The sequence below is a fragment of the Apus apus genome, chromosome 2 (assembly GCF_020740795.1).
Source record: "Apus apus isolate bApuApu2 chromosome 2, bApuApu2.pri.cur, whole genome shotgun sequence".
NCBI lineage: Eukaryota > Metazoa > Chordata > Aves > Apodiformes > Apodidae > Apus > Apus apus.
In genome coordinates this window covers 151,523,314-151,542,039 of record NC_067283.1, presented here as the reverse complement: position 1 = coordinate 151,542,039, position 18,726 = coordinate 151,523,314, and positions in this window count along the sequence as shown.

Sequence of the window (18,726 nt, the reverse complement as noted above, 5' to 3'; positions counted from 1 at the left end):
CTTTCACATAGTTGTTTTTAAGAGGATATTTGTAGCATGAAAAGCGACTACGTGTAAAGTAGCTCCTGAAGCTGGTGCTAGGTCAGACAGAGGGTATTTTCAAGGTGGCAACATTAAAGACATTGAAGGAAGGGGGGGTTGTTCCTGTTTCTGCCATTGATCCATTCTCTGGACTGAAACAGGGTTGCTGTCTTATTTCCCCATTCCTCCTGCTGTTTGTGCAGTCATCCTGCCTTTCCAGATCTTGTCCAATATAGGATGCAAGCATCAAGGCACATGTGAAGACAAGGTTATTCCCCTCTTTTGGGACACGTGCAGGAATGACATTTTAGCGACTGTGGTCTTTTTGTAGAGGCTTGTGTCTAACACACCAAATCCTTCCAGGACATCATCTTCAACAAGTTGTAAGAGGGACAATCTCTCATATCCCATGTCAAACTCTTCAGATCCTACCTCACTGTTTTTCTTCTACATTGCACAGAGTTTGGGGTAGAGGAGACATTTCCAATTTTGGCTGCCTTTCTCTTGTGCTTCTTGGCCAGTGATTCCCAAAAGGCAAGATGACTTCAACTTGTCTGGAGAGTTTACAGCATCTCGGAGCTTTCACTTTTGGTTTTGGCTGACCAGGTATCACAAGCTCAGTTTCACTAGTCCACTTCTATAAACCACAAACATAATTTCTGAAGCCTGATGGTATCTGCTAAAAATTTACCTGTCGTTCCTGGGAGTGAATGGAGCTAGAAAGAGAGTTAAAGCATGCAAGAAAACATAATATTTAATAAATAGTGTCAAAACCCTTGCTGCAATGCCCCAGTCTGTTGTGATCAAGAGAAATTCTGAGAAATTCACACAAGCGAGGGCACTATGATCATACCAGCTTGAGCAGGCTGAATATGTTATTCAGCTAGAAGAAATTCTGTCTTGATGCTGTGCTGCCTGTCACTTCTTTGTCTCCCCTTGTCCTGATTGCTTCCAAAATCACACTTCCCTAAATGGAAACCCCAATGGTACATACGTGCTGCAGAATTCTGGCACCAGTGTTAGTGGCAGAGTTACACAGAACAATTTCTACATCTTGGTGTTGTCATTAAGGTAGCATTAAAATGTAATCTCAAACTGCTTATCTGGTGTTTTTTGTACTATCTGTATTGTTACTAAGCATCCTTCTTTGCCTGTGCTCATTAAAAGTTTGAGCATTAATACCAGATAATGGCAAACTGCTATGATGTAGTCCCCTGGCACAAAAAAAAATAAATAAAAAAGACCTACAAACATAATAAATAAAAAAGACCCTCCATCCTTGGGGGGTGAGGGAGGTGAGGGAGAGGAGGGAATTGTTCAAGCTGACATTCAGGATTGAGGGGAGCTGGGCATGCTTCTCCCTTCACCCCACACTGTACTGCACACAGCCTGGCAGAGGAGAACAGCATTGTCCTCTAAAATTTCATTTGGAAAATCTGAACTCTTGCAGCAGAACAGTAATTAAATGTAAAAGCAGTGAGGGAAAAAAAAAAAAAAAAAAAGTCCAAATAGAAATTCAGGAGAATACTATATATAAGGGCAGAGGGCTCTTTAATTTAACATACGAGTGCATAACATTCACAGGCTGGTAGCTCAAGCCACACAAGTTCTGACTACAGATAAGCTGCGTATTTTCAATCCTGGAGAGTTCATCTGAGGATATGACAGATTCTCCACCACTTGTAGTCTGTAAAACTCAGAGTCTAGCTCACCTGAAGGTATGACTGTAACACTCCACCTTTTTTTATAAGAAGTGAAAGTTACAAAGGCTCCTTCTGTCTTTAAAGTATACGGCTACAATCTCTGGCTACCATAAATCTAAAATATTAGATCCCAGAATGTACTTATTTCTCCCTCAATTTGCCTCTCCCTGAACTTGAGCTTTTTAGTTTTCAGTGGCTATGAGCAATGCTTAAAGAATTGAAAGGCACCAAGCCAGGAGTGTTGATCAGAGGGCTCTCATGTTCGGTGGTGGAGTGTCTTGAGTTGGCAAACCAATAACAGAGTGGCAGTTGCTGTTCTCCTCATGCCTTTTGGAGTTGCCACCAGATTTCCAGGTGAACAACTGGAAGACTGGTTCTCCATTCACCTTGAGTGGAGTTAAGAAACACCCACCAGTTTTCCCAGAAAAACTTTTTTGAAAAGTCTTGTGGTTGATCAATCAAATATGTTATAAATTAGTAGACATCAAAGGAAACAAAACTTACACAGAATCACATAATGGTTTGGGTTTGGGTTGTAAGGGACCTTAAAGACCATCTGCTTCCAACCCCCCTGCATGGGCAGGGACACCTCCCACTGGACCAAGTTGCTCCAAGCCCCATCCAACCTGCCCTTCAACACTCCCAGGGATGGAGCAGCCACAGCTTCCCTAGGCAACCTGTTCCATTGTCTCACCACCCTCACACTAAAGAATCTCCTCCTAATGTCTAACCTAAATCTCCCCTAATTACAATTTAAAGCCATTACCCCTTGTCCTATTGCTCCATACCCTTATAAAAAGTCCCTGCCCAGCTTCCTTGTAGGCTCCTTTACAGAAATCAAGAAGGCTGCAGCTGGTATGCTAACTATAATACAAACAAACATACTTGGTATCTGAGAGTGCTACCTTCTAGACATGCAGTCGTTGGAGATCTGATCCCAGATGTTTTTCTATGTGTTCACTAGTGTAGGAGGGTATCCATCCAAAAGGATGTCATCATAGAGAGAAGCCACTGCTCCTGATAGCTGAGAAGACCCCAATGCCACCTGTCTTTCTGTCTTCCTCTGTATTCTGCACCCTCATCTCAGAACTTGAATGTGTGACTACAAAAATGATGATTTTCTGGTTATACAACACTGAGTCAGTGCAAGAGGCTGAGGTCTAAAATGAATTTGTGGGATCAATGGTTTTCATTAACATTGATTGCATGTAACTGTCAGAGGCACAAGATTCAACAGAGGATGTTTTCCTACACTTAAGACATAGTAACATCCCAGCAAACGAAGCAATCTATGATGAGCAAGTGCCATATAATAAAACACATCACATTGCAGAGAAAGTTAAAGTAGCATATCTAGAAAAAAAAAAGCGCACTCTAAGCCATAAACAGAATGATTTACTGACTGGACTGAGAGTTCAGGCCATGAACCATGAAGCTATTTCAGATGGCTGGTGCAGCACCATGTTGTCTACATAACAAGATGGCTGGGAGCTTGCTATGGATCTTGGCGTCCTAGGGAAAAGCTTTGAGCTCCTCTCAGCTACTGAAGACCTTTGCTTTGTCTTGCTCTTCAAAATGTGTGTAGATTGATGACCTTGTTTCTAAAAAATAGGTAAATACCGAAAAAGCAAATAAGGTTTAGTTTTTATTTTCTTCACTTGCAGAGGTTTCTGGGGCCAGCCCACTTGGTGTCTGCCACGCAGGGGATGAGTGGGGCCGGCCCTTCTTCTTGGCTTCTTGCTCCCAGCAATGACAGGCATCCAGGGAGTGAGCCAGGCTGGAGCTGCTGGTACCAGCCCACTTGGTCTCCCATCCAGGGGGTGAGCAGGGCCAGCCCTCCTTAGCCTGGTGGCCAGAGCTCTTGACGGGTACTACTGCATGTCCTGAGGGTTCCCACTCAGCCTGGGGCCAGCACAGCCCTTAGCCCTCTGGCCCTGGTCCCTGCCCCCCCACCTCTGTCTTTCCTCACAGCTGCCAATCCCCCCACCCTGCGGAGGCACCTCCTTCTCCTGATACCCCCTGGACACCCAGCCCAGCCCTTCCCAGCATCCCCGCACAGTCTCACCCTCTGTCCTCTTCAGACGCAGCCACGTGCTGAATGCACCAAGGGCTCCCAGCTGCCTCTGCCTGCCACCTCTGCTCTTTGGGAAGGCAAATACAAGAGGGCAACTGCACGCACTCTTGCCCAGCTTGCTCCTGCTCTTACACCTGCACTGCCAGAACCAAGGAGCAGGTATTATACGGTGTTTTAATAAGTTATACCTCCAAGCCATGTATTCCTCATATTTATCAAAGATCTCAGTGGTTGTCAAGAAGCTCTTTATTTCTCTACTACCTCAATGAAATGTATAAAATCCATTGGCATTTCCAATCTCATTGAAACAAACTTTTCTTTAACTGTTCAGGCAGCACAAAGTGCTACTAGAAGAGACTGGTGCAATGAGCAAAGGCCATATGGAGAATCCCACACTGATTTTTTTTTTAATTCAAACTCATTTTTCTTTTCCAGACTATAGCATTTGACAAAGCCAACCTGGAGGTCACTGCTGCTGAGACTCCCAAGGGTATCTAGTCATTTGGTGCATGAACTTTATGAGGATTTTCACTCAGTAGGATGCACTTACTTTCACATGAAAACTATTTGTTTAGCTGGCATTAGTCCACTAGCTCAAAATTATGTCTAAAGAGAAATTCTTCCAGTACTTTTCAAGTCTCACTGTTGATAAGTTCAGACTGAACTGCTTCCTGTAATGCAAATTTCAAAACAGGTTATTCTTTTCCTGTTTGCAACAAGCCTTTCACATATGTAAAACTTACTGAAGAACTTCTTATGAGAATTGTTAAGGATGAGTGTCAGGAGGACAGAGCCAGGCCTTTTTCAGTGATATCCAGTGATAGGACAAGTGGCAATGGGTGCAAACTGGAACACAGGAAGTTCCCCGCAAAGATCAGAAAAACCTTCTTTCCTGTGAGAGTGACAGAGCCCTGGGACAGGCTGCCCAGAGAGGCTGTGGAGTCTCCTTTTCTGGAGACATTCCAAACCCACCTGGACATGTTCCTGTGTGATGTGCTCTGGGTGATCCTGCTCTGGCAGGGGGGCTGGACTAGATGATCTTTCCAGGTCCCTCCCAACCCCTAAGATTCTGTGTGATTCTGTAATTGTTAAACAAGCACAGAGCCAGTCAGTCTTTTTGCTCTGGGCATGTTTTCCACATCTCTGATATAGCTTCTCTCCTCTGGACTACTAAACATCTTTTCTGAACAGTCACATTCAAAACTGGATACAATGTGGCATTTGAAGCCTTTGTCGTGCCTATCTTGAGAGTTACATCCCCATTTGTTCACTCTTTTATGGTGGTGATGTCCCTTTTTTTCCACAAGCAACTCAGCTTGTCGTCTGCTTCAATACCACACTTTGCTACAGAGCTGCTGTTGGCAAACTTTGATATTGGTGCATTTGTATAAGCTGCAGTTCGTAACCTTGCACTTTCCCCTGCTGATTTTCATTTTCCCCCATCCCACCCCAGACAAGTTACACAATTCTTCAAAATCATTCTGAATTCATCCCCTATCCTCCTGTGCTGACAATGCCTCCAATTTTTATGCCATCTGAAAATTTAATAACCATACTCTCTTTTATATCATCCAATCCATTAATGAAAACACATGCCAGGACTGGATCCAGACCAGAGCTGGCAGAACTCTGCTTTCTACATCCATCCACACTGAGAAAGCACCACTTTTCTGGTATGTTATCAAACCACCTTTGCACTCAATTGATCATTGTCTCACCTAGACAGTGTCTCAGCTGCTGCAGCTTGCTGAGGAGAACGCCATGTGCAACAATATTTGAAAACCTGAGTAACAGTGAGATTAGTGACAGCTTCTTTTCCTTTCTTCTCAAAGCCTGTTAGTTTGTTGAAAGTGGAGATTAGATCAGTTCAACACAATTTATCCTTGACAAATCCATACGGGCTACTTGTCCTTGCTGCTACACAAAGCACATGAAGCAGCTGTTGCTGTGACTTGTTATTTTCCAGGTGTTTATAGAATGTGCATTTGTTCCAGAATTTTTTCATGGCTTGAAGGCAACAAAAAAACCCAACCCATAAACCAAGAAAAACAAAACAACCACAACAACAAAAAAGGAATAATAATTTTTAAAAAGCCTTTTGGTGTAGACTATATGTATATTCCTTGTAGCTACCATACTTTTTTTGGCCTTGCACAAGCTTGGTGCTGTGTGAAACAGATACTTTTAACATAACAGCTATTTGCTGCTTCAGCCTTAGGAGAAAGATTCAGGGCTGGTCAGGGACCAGGACTCCAGTAGAGCTCATTACAGCACGAGGACATCCAGGCTGGAAGTATTTGGTAAGGTCTGTGCCATGACATGGCCAGTCCTGAAGTGCCCTGGGTGGCCCTGTCGTGGTAGCAGAAGGCTACAGCTCCTCTGGCAGTTTAGCTAAAGTAGCTCAGAACAGGGTGAAAATGTTCATGTTCATTTCCATTCTTGGTTGCTGTGCAGAGAGCTTCAGCCAGGCCATGGTTCAGGGAAAAGGCAATCACTGGGAGGAGGAAATTATATGTCTCCAGGTACCCAACCCATTTTGGTCCTGTCTTGTTGGCTGGGACATCTCCTCGGCTTTTCTTGCTGTGTCCTATTTTCAAGTAGATGTCCTTAATCCTATTTCTTAGGAGCAGAATGGGCCTGAGTAGCACACAATTTTTAGGAAGGCAGCGAGAAACTTTCAGTTTTGATCCTGCAATAACCAGCTTCAGTATCTCACAGTGAGCATCAGTGTGAGCTCCCTGGGCAACTATGTCAACTGGAGGACATCTACACCCTTTGAGTTGTAGAAAGGGTGTTTCAGGTAAGCCCAGACATCTTCTTTTGATCTAGATGAAAGGAAGATCCCTTTTTGTTCTCAATGCTACTGCTGGCTGTGAGGAGGTTGGCCTTTTGCATTGAGTCTGTATGTTCACAGAAAGCATAGGAAAAAATATTAGCTCACACAGGCTAAATATCTGCCAGACTGATTGCTTCTGTATAGTTTTCACATGTAAAATACTCTTGCATGTCAACTGTTTCTAAACATCCCCACAGCAATAACAGCATCATTCTGTGTCTGGTTACTATTTGCAAAGTTTTCTTTTCAGGTGTAAAGCAGGCCTTATCCAGACTGAATAAATGATTTGTGCCTAAAGCACTAATAAGCTTAAATTATCCATTATTCCTAGATTTTTTTTTTTTAATTTTTATTTTTTTTTCCCCAAGTGTGAGGTTCAAGCACTTTGGTCTTGCCCTTGATTCCCTCTTTTAGTGCTTGGTGGTGTCAGGCTTTGCACAACTGGCAAGAGTTGCCTGACCTATGGTACATGGGACTGAGAATGACAGAATAAGGGGTAATGGTCACAAACTGGCACACAGGAAGTTTAATCTGAATATGAAAAATAATACTTCTTTACTCTGAGGGTAACAGAACACTGGAGCAAGCTGCCCAGAGAGGTTATGGAATCTCCATCCCTGGAGACATTCAAAACCCACCTGAACATGTTCCTGTGTGATGTGCTCTAGGGGATCCTGCTCTAGCAGGGGAGTTGGACTAGATGATCTCCAGAGGTCTCTTCCAAGTCTGACCATTCTGTGATTCTGTGAGAAGCAGAGCTTCTCTGTAGACCCCTTTTGAGCTAATCTCTACCAAAAGGCTACCTGCCCTTCCAAAATGTCAGATTTGGTAACCCTGCTTGTTCCTTCCATTCCTTAGGTGTCTCTTTGCTTAAGAGATGGTATTGCTTGCTGGGAACATGCTAAACTTATGCTCTATGTATCTAGACTGTTTCTCTTTGAAATGTTAAGGTTATTTTTCTTTAGCTTTCTGTACTGTTGTTTGCACTGTACAGGCTGACACCAGTTCTGCACAGTTCTGACACATTCTGCACAGTCATATACACTGGGGTCTTCTTTGTTTCCTAGAAAACTTGTGATGATCTGATTGAATGAAAGTAGAAAAGAAGATGAAAACAGCTGTATGGTGCCATGGACATGTGTGCATGTGGATGCTGCATGTGCACTTAGCAGATCCATTAGGCAGATGTCTTGTACAGATCCCAGTTCCTTGCCCTATTTTAATATTCAAAGCTCTTTATAGACTCTTCTGGATGTCATTGTGTTCATGCCAGACCTTCAGATGTTTCTTCACAAAGAAAGGATGATAATGGACTGACATTATCCAGGAAAACTAGCATTTGCTTTATTTGAACTAGGTAGCTTGCATTTCAGACTGCTAGTAAGAATGTAAGCCAAAATTATCTTCCTTCTCTCTAGAGAGCAACATATAGGATATTTTAGAATTGTTTTTCAAAATGCAATGTGTTTTTTAGTTGCACAAGTTCTTCCATTCCCTACCCCTCTCCCCATTAAATAAAACAATGTTTTATTTCAGAAAGACCAAAACTTAGCCTTTAACTTTTCTTACTGCAGATATTAGTAACAAATCTGCATCTTGTTTTCTTTAGCTTTGTGTAAACACTGTATGTATCATATGTTGGCAAAATACAGATCTTGCTGAAGAAAATCCTTAAGATTTTGTTCTAATCCCCATGGATAACATGAGGGTGGCTACGGGCATAATGTTAAGTTGATGTTTTCAGAGCTGGAGCTGTTGAGCTGCAGGATAATTCAGAAGTTGGCAGACTGATCCCCTCCTATCTCCAGGATCAATTGCAGTCATTGGTCTCTGGCTCTGACTGCAAAGAGCTCCTCAGGCAAATGGTCTCAGACTGATTCCCACTGAGAACCCCTCCATGTCACAATATTGCTCTTTGCTGTCAGCCTTTTTGGGGCTTCTTGGAGAAGAAACGAGGAGCTGAGCGACCTCAGAGCAAAGTTCCTCTCCACAGGGATCCCCTGCAGACCCAGCTTACTAGACCTGACGGGTGCTTCCTTGAAGAGGATGCTCTAAGGTACAAACTATTCTCTGGGTAGGGTTTTTTATATATCCTCTGAACATACTTGTCAGCAGTCTTCTGCAGGCATCTCCTAACAGATCCTGGCTTGACGCCACAGCTGGGGAGCTGTTACAGTAGTAGGCTGCAGTAAGCTCTCAAATTTAATATCCACCACAGAGAAATCAACCATCACATCTGTGGAACCCTGCCCTTAACTTGAATCTACAGCCACAGAGTTCTAAAATGAGCCTTCAAACAATCTTTTGGAGGTCACAGGGCAGTATTAATTGCATGCTGTGATGCCATTTCTTTATATGATAGTCTATGCCTCTGAATCTCTGGTCAATTAATTTGGCTGAACTAATTGGTCTGTCCTGGCTGCACACCTGAAAAAAAAAAAAATTCTGGAGGGTTTAACCTGCCTGGGAGCACCATTCTTGTAGCCCTAGCCTGTTGTATGCACCCTGAGCATAAAGCTTGGAGCTGAAGATGGACTTGCCTCTACATTTTCCTGAAATTGAGACTCCCTCACCTCCAAAATTCCCAGTGGAGCTTAGACCCTCAAAAACTGGCTTGTATTACAACAGGAATCAGGGGGCTAATAATTTTAAGCCCCAGAAAGCTCAGAGTGGGAGAGAATAAATGAATCCTGGTTTACAAACACAGCTGTGTACTGGGAATTGGGTCCCTTATTTGAGATTTGTTGTCTCTCCAGTAGTCTTTCAGTAGCTTCTGGGATTGCAATGTACAACACATGGCACCCTCTGGAGTAGTTTCTTTTCATCCATTATTAGCTGTGGCTGCCTGTCTCTGGAAGAAGAGCCCCACTGGTTCAGATCAAGGGTTATCCTGGACCATCTGTGGGGTGTTCTCCTAATTAGGGCCATAAAAAGCAGCCTAAGGAAAAGTAAAACATTTAATACTACCCTCTAATGCTTTGCTGGTTTCTGAGTATTTATGAGTCAGGAGAGACCTTAACATGATGTGGCTTGTGTACTTAGCAGGTAATCGCAGGATCTCTCTTCCAAGTACCAGACCAGTCTGCTTTGAGCCCACACAGACTTCTTTCACCCCCACCATCTCTGGCAAGGAGTTTCCTAGGTTGTCAGCCCATTTCATAAAGAATCACCTCCTTTTGACATCTTCACTGGCTCACTTCAGTCCACTTTGTATGACCGGTACTCATCTTTCCTACAGAATAGCAGCTCTTGTTATCAATGAAGAACATGGGCTTTCTCTTTAATCCTCCCACTCACTTACTATTCAGAGACATTTACTGAGCAAATCACGAGTGCAGGTTTTTTCATGATTGCTTGAGGTGTTGTCTTTCACTCCTTGCATACTTTCCTACTAAATAAGTCCACAAGACAAAGTGAAACCAAAACTGGATTTTGTTGCATCTATTGAAGGACACTAACATTTGTCTATGAACATCTTTTCCAAAATGGTGTCCAAAATGAGATTTAATGGGACCAGGAATCCCTGTGCCTCTGTCCTGCTGTATTCCTGCTGCTTTTTAGTTGTTTCCTTCCATAGTGCAAGTGCATTTTCTGCAGTGTCCAGTACATGGTTTATTGTTGATGCATAAACTCACCACAGATAACAATGCTAGAGATCACAGCAGGGATTAAGAGCTATGGTATTTTTGTGTGGAGAAATTCTGCAAATGAAAAAAGTGCCATGAAAATGCAAGGCATGGATATATTTCAACCTCCTCAGCTTTCAGAGCTGTCTACAGGCACCATAGTTACTTCACTCGCATGCTTTCTCCATGCTATGTTGACAGAACAGAAGGAAGACATAAAGTATAGTGACTAATAGACTCCTTTGGTCCAGACTTCATTCATTCACACATGGAAAACAATTGCCTACAAAAGTACTTTTTCAGGCCTTTGTAGTGAAGTTATTAAGAACTGAGCTAAAAATATCAGAACAGTAAGTATTCTGAGTCACTATGCATCTGGTTCAATACCTGAAGAGGTAAGCACACCTCTTGTCTCCAGAAATTAAAATCATCTTGGTACCAGACTATGGTCAATGAGCATTCACATTCACACTTGTCTGCCTGGGGCAATGCTAAGTGATTTGTGCAAAAAGCAAGTGGAGAAAAGACACTGAATTGTACAGGTGGATTGCTGTTCAGTCTCTGCTTTCTGGACCAAGGCTTGAAAAGTCATCAGGTGAAGTGGTGAGGAACAGGGCCAGCACAAGTGTCACAGGATGCTTGTCTTTAATAAGAGAGAGACATGCTGAATTAGATATGGAGGAAAACAAGGCTGATATTACATAGGCTGCTTGATTTAGCTGCTGCTCACCACATATCAAAGGTATCTCAGGCTAGAATAGATTCAGTCTGCTGGCCCATGATAGCATCTTATTGTATATAGATTTTTCTGGCTGCTGTTTTTATCAAGATCTCTGGAACAACAACAACAGCAAAAAAGCAAAATCAATAAGATTGTGTGCAAATTATCGAAGAATCTTAAATCAATAGGGTTAGCAGCAGTAGTATCTACCCTTTTTCTTTTTTTTTCATAAAACAGCTGTGGAAGTTGCTTGGGAGCATGACGAAGTCTCTTCAGAAAAAGTTACTTTTATCTGCTTGACAGTCTTCTATTTATAGTTGGCAAATATTTCCACAGTGCAGGTTTATGAGCACCCTGTAAGCTTTTGTGACTCAAGTTTAAGCCAGTTATAGCTGTGCAGCAGGTTGTATGGGAGGCTTTTTTAGCTGGGAGGAGCAATAGAGGATCCAGCAGTAACATTCATCTCAAGAACAGAGCTGCCAGCTGCAAGGGCCAATAATGAAGAAAAAATTGTGTAATGCCTTAAAGAGCCAAGCTTAATAATTTGATTTGTCACTGAATAAAAACAAAAAAATAGACATAAAGTACCCAAAAGCTGTGAGTCACTTTGCTTCAATGTATTTGATAATAATAATGAGGAAACAGATCCTGAGCAGAAAGTCAACAGTCTGCACCATAAACTGTGAGTGTTTGCTGACTGTGGTCACTGCTGAAGGTGCAGCTATCTCTGTGCTGTGCCCTGGGAGATACCTTACTCAGAGCACCAAAATATTGTTGAACAGATCTGGAGTACAATGACATTACAACTTGGTGTACTTCCTTGGATGCAAAGCCATGCTGCACTTGTGTGCCAGTCAAACAGCTAGGAAAAAAATAAAAAAGAGCCCATTTTTGAAATTTCTGTCTATGGCTTAATACTGAAGTGGCCCCACTTCTATACCTTCATCTGATACTTTTTTAAGACCACCACAGATCATTCAAAAACAAACAGCCCTTACTCTTCCTACTTGCAGCATATTCCTCTCCCTTTTTCTCGTTTTAGTTGTTGGAGAGACAAATGATGAGGGCTGCTGCTTTGCCCAGCACAGCTGTGTTTTCAGCTACAGAGCTGAGGTCTCTGACCTCAGGGAGGTTGAGCCCAGTCCTGTCACACACTCACTTGGAAGGCAGAGAACTGAGGGCAAAAGCAGAAATCTTTGCTGATTTTGACTTTGACTCTGGGCTTCTGTATGCAGGGCAATGTATCATCTCTTCCATTTGTTATTTCCATCTACAGGAGTCTTGAAAATGTTAAATTAATAATGGCTTTCGACGCGTTGTGTAAAAACTCGTACACGTTTTTCTAACTGTCAGGTTGTTGTGATGATTGAGGGCAAGATATTTCTGGCACGAGCTGGTTGATCTCTCTGCCTTGTCCTCGCTCTTCATTAGCAATGGAGGCCAAACCACGTAGTGTGAAAGTAAACATTTCAAAGTTCATAGCTCAGCAGCTGGTGAGTCACTCCTGAGCCAAGGGGAACGTCAATAGGAAGAGATGCACTGTGAGAGGTGATTAGTTTCTGTAGAGAGACTCAGTGATTCATTATCAGGCCTTGCTGCATTTTAATTGAAAAGGTTAGAAAACTATGTTTTGACCTAGCAGTTAATAAGGAAAGTAACACATTTCTGGTGAGTGGAAGGTCTTAGCTGAAAGGTTTGGTAGGATCTGCTTGTAGCCATTGGCTGTGTGTGTCTTTCATGACTTTTATTTGTATCTGTGCATTGGTATAAAGAGGATGAATCTTACTCCAGTATTGCATTGGAAAGCTGTGGATACAGAACCAAAAAGTGGTTTCCGACCTAAAATCTTACTGTCTCTGTAGAGTAAAAAAAAATCTAGGTGTGTGCAGGTGATGGGGAAGTAGAAGGGGAAAGGATGACACTGCAGATCACATGGAGATCTCTGACAGAGGCAAGGATTTGAGAAGCAGTCATTTAGGTCACACAAGGGTAACCTGAGAGGAGTTTGGATGAAATGAGTGGAAGTACACTGGCAGAACTGAGAGATGACTGACTTCTCATTTATTTAGGCAAGAAAACACATTTTGTGCTTAAAAAAGAAGAGATATGTACAGAGGACAGGATTCAGTGAAGTCAGTGAAAGCAGAGGAGGAGAAAGATTATTGGTTGAAAAGAAGCTTTTATTATCATAAACTGAGCTAGTAGAACCAGATAGGGTTAAAATTATGCAAGACTTGGCCTCATTTCTGTTACTTGTAACTTTGCCAAACTTTAATTATCCTGGCTGAAATTATTCTTGCTGGGTATGTGCCTAAGGCTGAAGGGTGTGTGTGTGTCCTCTCTGTGTTGTACTGTTTCAATAATTTTGAAGACTGAGAACTGAAGATAGAATTTTTTTTCCATTTGAAAGAAAAGAAGCTAGCCTTTTTTATTATTTTTTTTAATATTTTTTCTATTTTCTCAGAGGCTGTAATGCACAGAGTAGCTGAACATCCAGTTATGGGTAATGTTAGAGATGTGTCTTTCACTTCTGGCTCACAGATATCCAGGTTTGTAAATCGTGGAAAATAAGGTAGAAGCAAAAACTCTGAAGACATGGGAGCTCTTGTGCATCCTCCAGCACTTCCCAGAATCCTTATATGCAGTGGCAGCACCAGCACCTTCCATTAGTTGGGCAGGACCTCCTCTTCATCGATTCTAGGTTATCACAAGACCCAAGCTCTTTCCAAGGGTCAACATGCACACTAGTTATGTGAATGCACATAAGCTGTGTTTGTTAAGGACATGAAGATAGGAGGGCTGGAGCACCTCTTCTGTGCTGAAAGAGTTGGAGTTGTTCAGTCTGGAGAAGACTCCAGGGAGACCTTAGAGCACCTTCCAGTGCCTGAAGGGGTTACAGCAAAGCTGGGGAGGGGCTTTTTAGAAGGACTTGGAGTGATAGGACAAGGGGTAATGGTTTCAAACTGGAAGAGGGGAGATTTAGGTGTGAGGGTGGTGAGGCACTGGAACAGGTTGCCTAAGGAAGTTGTGGAAGCCCCATCCCTGGAAGTGTTCAAGGCCAGGTTGGATGGGGCTTGAAGCAACCTGGTCTAGTGGGAGGTGTCCCTGCCCATGCAGGGGGGGGTGGAACTAGATGATCTTTAATGTCCCTTCCAAACCAAACCATTCTGTGATTCCATGAATGTTCGTACAGTTAAATGTTAACGTGCACAACAGGGTTCAGAGAAACCTAGAGGACAGTATAGCTGTCCAACAGTGAGGAGAGATGAACAACTATTGGCTGCCTATTGACTGATGGAATAAATCTCTGTTAACTCAATGAGAGCTTGGACACCTACGTGGAGACATCTATATGTAGGTACTTCAATTTGGAGTTGAATCCCATCCTTCCCACCTCTGGTAAACTGGAGATAAAGGGTGTTGACAGTCGAGGGTGTTGACAGAGAATGAGTGTTGGCAGCAGAAAGCCTATCATTTATGATCATGGTTGTTTCTTGTGCAGGCACCATGATGAAAGAAAACAGATTCTGGCTAAAGCTGACAGTGGGGGGTTTGTAAGCCAACAAACCTGAGAGCCAACTCCAAGGAGAGCAGATACAAGGACACATGAGACTGGACTAAGTAGAATGACCTGGGGAAATATGGGTGGAAAGGATTGTCAGCTGGAGTGGGCAGAGGACAAAGCTGATTAAAGTAAAGCCAGTGCGAGAGCAATTTGCTTGATTGCAGGAATTTATTTCCTGAATAGGAGTATGTGAGCAGCTTTTTTCCACAAGAAAAACAGAAAAAAAGCTCAAAGTATGCCCTTGCATAATATGCAGCAGAGTCAAATTCCTAAGCTTGAGAATATCTATGCCATAACCTCATTTCTTCAGAAAATGAGGGACAGATGGAGGAGAAAATAACTTTTAGAATTCTTGTGATTTTCATTTAAAACAAAGCACAAAAAAACCCACCATCAAGAACAAAAAAAACCAAACCAACACATTAAAAATCTTGACAAAACCTCCTGCTGACTCTCCATAGCCACCCAACACATGGTGCTGTCAGTTGGCCATGATCTGGTGCAAGGGGCATTCCACTGAACCTGTGCTTCCTCACATCTATGCCTGAAGTTTGAGCCAGAGGCTGGAAAAAGACAGAGCACTCTGCAACTTCTCCACCTGTCCCTCCATCATGTTTACATCCAGATCTTTGATGCATCTACTTTTCTTTCTAAATCCTTCAAAAAGAAACCAATTAATTTAATTAACTAGTCATCAAACTGCTAGCTAACAGTTCCAACATGGCAAAGTGTATGTAAATATTTTGCTGGATTACAGCAAATCTCATCTAGCATTTCTGGAAGCCCTGTGACACTTACCCAACCTTTAACTTGGGAGAGCTTTGCAGGATCCTTCCATTTCAATGTTTCAGACTGTGTGTATTTCATCCCAGATGTAAGAAACTGGGAAGTGTTTCAGCTTGTGCTTTTAGACTTGTGTTGTCACACAGATGGATTTTAATTAGTATTTTGTAATGCCCAGGAGCCCTGGTCGTGGATCAAGAACCCTCTTGCATCAGCAGCTGCACAAACACAGACACAACAAGCTCTCCATCCTTGTGGATAACATCCCTTCCCCTCTGATAGAACGTAGTTCTCTTGAAGTCAGGTCGAATTCCGTTATCAACTACCCTGTTGTATTTCTAAAGCCACTTTTTTGTTATTTCAACTCAAACCGAGAGCAGAGTACAGAGGAAGGTGTCTGGTGTTGGGTTTTGTGTTTGTTTTTTTTTATTTCCTTCAAACTAAGTGCCCTTCACCAGCAGAGAGTTGCCTCCCACAGCAGAAACACCTCGCTGAGCTCTGCCGCTTAATCCGTCAGGTGCTGACAGCTACTGCACTAAGTGCCAGCAGAGCCAACTGGCAGCCTGTTGCCTGGCTGGATTAAACCAATTATTACTGTCCTCTCTCCTTCTCCCCTGACTTCCCAGGTCTTTCTGACTTGATACATTATTTTATACAAATGTGAATAGAGTTCTGTTGTCTCTGTGTAAAAGAGAGGTGTGGAGGTGCTCAGCAGCCTCAGGCCTTCTGCATACAGCTCTCAGGGTTGTGCAGACTGTCCAGACAGAGGTCCTGGTGCACTGGAGACATTTGGAGGATGCCCTGTATAGAATAAATATATATATTCTGCCACCCTTCCTCTTTCTAAACCTGGTCCTGTTGATAGGTTGTTTGCCTGATTCTGAAGGCTGAACCACCCAGTCCTTTAGAAGGATATCTATGTATGAGGAGCACACCCCTCAGCACCCCTTAAGGAGACGTGCAGGCTCAGGAGATTATCCTGAAACCTTCTTTGGATGCTCCTGCCTCTCTGGATGTTCTCAGGATTGAGTCCATTGTGGTACTGCTGAATAGGTGTGTGTAGGTATAGAAAGAGGCAGATTTCTGTGAAGGCTTTAGGTCTTCTTTCCACCTGTGGTCTAAAAAAAGGGTGTTTCCTATCAAGAGGTTGGGGAGGACAATGCAGTCTCTTATGGCATATGCACAGCACTGGATAGCCTCACCCTCTCCCCCTTCTGTTCCCTTTCCTGCAGATCTTCAAGTGGCAGAAAAATCTGACTGTAACCATTTGGGTATCTCAGACCATCCATGTCCAAGCACAGATTGGAGGTATCTCCAAGATACAGGGGCTCCTTACATGGCAGAATGGGTTGGGCTCCACCAGCATGGAGCTGCTTTGACCTCTACCAGGCTGATGAGCCTACTTGCCCACAACAAGCACCCCCCACCACTGACTAGCATTGCAGACTAGCATTGAACACGTTTGTGAATATGATTCTTAAAAATACAGGTCAACCTGCTGGGAACTGGTGAGTCCTGGATAAATCCTACCAATTATATTGGATAAACTTAGACCCAAAGGGGACAGGCTTTTCATTTATATATTTTCCCTGTGTATCTTGGCAATAAATTTATTCTGTCACTACTGTGAGTATCACATTTCTGTTTCTCTTGACATACTCAGAGACCTCCAGAAGAATTGCAGACACCCATGCCACAGATAGTGCCCCCCCAAAAAAGGTATCTATCTACTCTTTGCTTGGCTTCACCTTGCCTTTCACATCTGCTCACATTCTACATGGATATTACTAGTTATTTGTCTTTCCTCTTCCCTTTCCTTCCTTGACTTGTAGCCATTGCCTGCCCTACATTTCAGAGAGCAACATACTAAAGTTAGGCAGTCAATAAATTAAAAAAAAAATCAGTTTTCACCTATGTTGTTGATCTTGTACGACTCCTGTTTTTCTATCTATTACCTTCTTTACCCACTGTGCAATAACTGTGCTCCATTAGAGAGTGCTCTTGATGTTTTTTTTGTTTTTAAGATACACAGGATGTCAGCTCCTACCAGAATTACTAAATTTAATTAACAGGGTTGAGGTTTTTTCTCTTTAATAAAGTGAGATTCTTGGGTTTCCTATATAGTTTGGCAAAAGAAGAATTCTCATGAATATAACCTTGTCTTAGGACTTAAACATAGTCTTAGGACTATGCTCAGATGTCCCTGGGATGATCGCCCTGTGTCCTAAGACTGAAATGAAGCAAAACATGTGGGGGCTGAATTATTTGTTATATGATGTGATAATAATGTGGTATTTATAGCTTGCTTAAAAACCAGTATCTGAACAAACCCAAAATTGGCAGATGTGTTCTAAAGCCTGAAAAAATATCTTCTTTGTGTGGCAACTTCCATTGAACAGTACTGGGCCCCTGCTTCTTTAACAACTAAAAGAACAATCAAGACCCCAGGACTCTGCTTGGCTTTTACTGGATGTATCAACATTTTTTTTCATTGGATTGTGCATAATGAGTTTATACAAAAAAGCTCCAGTAGTCCACTGTACCTTTATTTCATGTCTTCAAGGCACCTGTTGTTTAGCATTCAGTTACACAACCTAGCTGAACTAGAGTGTATTAATGAATTTATCAGTGCTCCACAGATCTGATGTCTTAAAGCCTTCAGCAAAAAAAAACAGCCATGTTTGTAGGTGCATTTTGCTGGGAGATGCATTCACCAAGGAGGTTACTCCTCCAGCTCTCCAACAGGACAGTCTTCCTGAGCTCCCTGGATATGGTGAATGGAGTACTTCAGCATTGATGAATTTAACATGATTGTGATTTAACATGAGCTTTACAAGGTCTTCCAGAAACAACAGCACAAACATTTTCCTGAAAAACCAGAACATGCATGAATATTCCACCCACACATGTGCTGTACCTCTTTGCCATGCAAATAGCAAACTGAGGGCTCATACCAGACACAAGCTCACAGCAGCATGAGAACTAGAACTTGACACTTCTGAATTTTTTTCACAGCCAAATGATTTTATCAAATAATAACCAGTGGGTAGATCAAGGATTGGTGGCTTGTTTTAGAACTGATCCTAAGCACTATCAGCACTACAGCATGACCTCAAGGATATGCCTTCATTCCAGCTGCTCCTTTGCCAAGGTAAAAGTAGAATATTGAATACTGTTGCAATAAGTCCTGCTGGGACTTCAGGTCTTTTGTATACATGGCAGCAAAATGGGTGAGAAACTGCCTGATTCAGGTTTGGTCATCAAGCACTAAGACTTCTCAAGAGGATGTCCTGCCTAGAACTGACATGTGCTTCCCACACAGTATCTTGTAGTCACGTTAATAAATAAGTAAACATAGAACAACAAAGCTTGCCTTGCAGAGGACCAGAGAATTCAG